Below are 2,858 nucleotides of genomic sequence, written 5' to 3' on the forward strand. Positions count from 1 at the left end.
AATCGTTCGTACGTATGTATATATATACGTTCGTTGTAATTACGTAAGTACGTTCGTTTGTTCGTAAGTACGTACGTTCTTTCGTTATTTCCTGCCTACGTATTAAGTACGTACGTTCGTTCGTACGCTCTTTCGTTATTTCCTGCCTACGTTCGTTCGTACTTACGTTCTTTCGTTATTTCTTATCTGCGTACATACGTTCGTTCGTTCAATCGTTCGTACGTACGTATATATGTACGTTCGTTTGTACTTACGTTCGTTCGTACGTTCTTTCGTTATTTCTTTCGTGCGTACGTACGTTCGTTCCTTCAATCGTTAGTATGTACGTACGTGTATATGTACGTTCGTTCGTTCGTTCGTACGTTAGTACGTACATTCGTTCGTACTTACGTACGTTCTTTCGTTATTTCTTGCCTACGTATTAAGTATGTACGTTCGTTCGTACTTACGTTCTTTCGTTATTTCTTATCTGCGTACATACGTTCGTTCGTTCAATCGTTCGTACGTACGTATATATGTACGTTCGTTTGTACTTACGTTCGTTCGTTCGTTAGTACGTACATTCGTTCGTAATTACGTACCTTCTTTCGTTATTTCCTGCCTATGTAATACGTACGTACGTTCGTTCGTTTCTTCGTTCGTACGTAGGTTCTTTCGCTAATTCCTGTCTACGTAATACGTTCGTTTGTACGTACGACCGTTCTTTCGTTATTTCCTGCCTACGTATGTACGTACTTACGTTCTTTCGTTATTTCTTACCTGCGTACGTACGTTGAATCGTTCGTACGTACGTTCGTTCGTTCGATCGTTCATACGTACTTACCTACGTAAGTTCGTCCGTACGTACGTAAGTACGTTCGTTCCTTCATTGGTACGTTCGTTTGTTCGTTCGTTAGTTCCTACGTACGTTCGTTCGGTCGTAAGTATGTATGTTTATTCGTTTGTTTGTTCGTTCGTTTGTTCGTAAGAAAGTTCGTTCGTTCATACGTACTTTCCTTCCTTCGTACGTTCGTTCGTACGTACGTTCTTTCGTTCTTTCCTGCCTACGTAATACGTCCGTACGTTCGTTCTTTCGTTGTTTCGTACGTACGTTCATTGGTTCGGTCGCAATTACGTACGTTCGTTTATTCGTTTGTTCGTTCGTTCTTTCATTCATTCGTTCGTTCGTTCATACGTTCTTTCGTTATTTCCTACCTACGTACGTACGCACGCTCGTTCGTTCGTTCGTACGTACGTATGTACGTACGTACTTTCGATTGTGCGTTCGTTCGTTCAATCGTTCTTTCGTTCGTTCGTTCGTATGTTCGTTCGATCGTTCGTTCTTTCGTTCGTTTGTTGGTTCGTTCGTCCATTCGTACGTACGTACGTTCGTTCAGTCGTTCCTACGTACGTATGTACGTACGTTCGTTCGTACGTACTTACGTTATTTCTTACCTGCGTAGGTACGTTCGTTCGTTCTACTTACGTACGTACGTTCGTTCTTTCATTCGTTCGTACATACGTACGTTCATTCGTTCGTTCGTTCGTACGTTCTTTCGTTATTTCCTTCCTGCGTACGTACGTTCGTTCCTTCAATCGTTCGTACGTATGTATATATATACGTTCGTTGTAATTAGGTAAGTACGTTAGTTCGTTCGTACGTTCGTTTGTTCGTAAGTACGTACGTTCTTTCGTTATTATCTGCCTACGTATTAAGTACGTACGTTCGTTCGTACGCTCTTTCGTTATTTCCTGCCTACGTACGTACGTTCGTTCGTATTTACGTTCTTTCGTTATTTCTTATCTGCGTACATACGTTTGTTCGTTCAATCGTTCGTACGTACGTATATATGTACGTTCGTTTGTACTTACGTTCGTTCGTACGTTCTTTCATTATTTCTCTCGTGCGTACGTACGTTCGTTCCTTCAATCGTAAGTATGTACGTACATGTATATGTACGTTCGTTCTTTCGATCGTTCGTTCGCTCGTTCGTACGTTCGTTCGTTAGTACGTACATTCGTCGTAATTACGTCCGTTCTTTCGTTATTTCCTGCCTACGTACGTACGTACTTACGTTCTTTCGTTATTTCTTACCTGCGTACGTACGTTCGTTCGTTGAATCGTTCGTACGTACGTTCGTTCGTTGAATCGTTCGTACGTACGATTGTTCGTTCGATCGTTCATACGTACGTACCTACGTAAGTTCGTCCGTTCGTCCGTACGTACGTCAATACGTTCGTTCCTTCATTCGTACGTTTGTACGTTCGTTTGTTCGTTCGTTCCTTCCTACGTACGTTCGTTCGTTCGGTCGTAAGTATGTACGTTTATTCGTTTGTTTGTTCGTAAGAAAGTTTTTTCGTTCATACGTACTTTCCTTCGTTCGTACGGTCGTTTGTTCGTTCGTTATTTCGTTATTTCCTACCTACGTACGTACTCACGTTCGTTTGTTCGCTCGTTCGTTCGTATGTACATACGTACGTACGTACTTTCGATTGTACGTTCGTTCGTTCAATGGTTCTTTCATTCGTTCGTACATACGTACGTTCGTTCGATCGTTCATACGTGCGTACGTACGTAAGTTCGTTCGTTCGTAAGTACAAACGAACGTACATATATACGTACGTACGAACGATTGAACGAACGAACGTATGTACGCAGATAAGAAATAACGAAAGAACGTAAGTACGAACGAACGTACGTACGTAGGCAGGAAATAACGAAAGAGCGTACGAACGAACGTACGTACTTAATACGAAGGCAGGAAATAACGAAAGAACGTACGTATTTACGAACATACGAACGAACTAACGTACTTACGTAATTACAACGAACGTATATATATACATACGTACGAAGGATTGAAGGAACGAACGTACGT

Source organism: Octopus bimaculoides, chromosome 21 (assembly GCF_001194135.2).
Source record: "Octopus bimaculoides isolate UCB-OBI-ISO-001 chromosome 21, ASM119413v2, whole genome shotgun sequence".
In the NCBI taxonomy this organism is placed as follows: domain Eukaryota; kingdom Metazoa; phylum Mollusca; class Cephalopoda; order Octopoda; family Octopodidae; genus Octopus; species Octopus bimaculoides.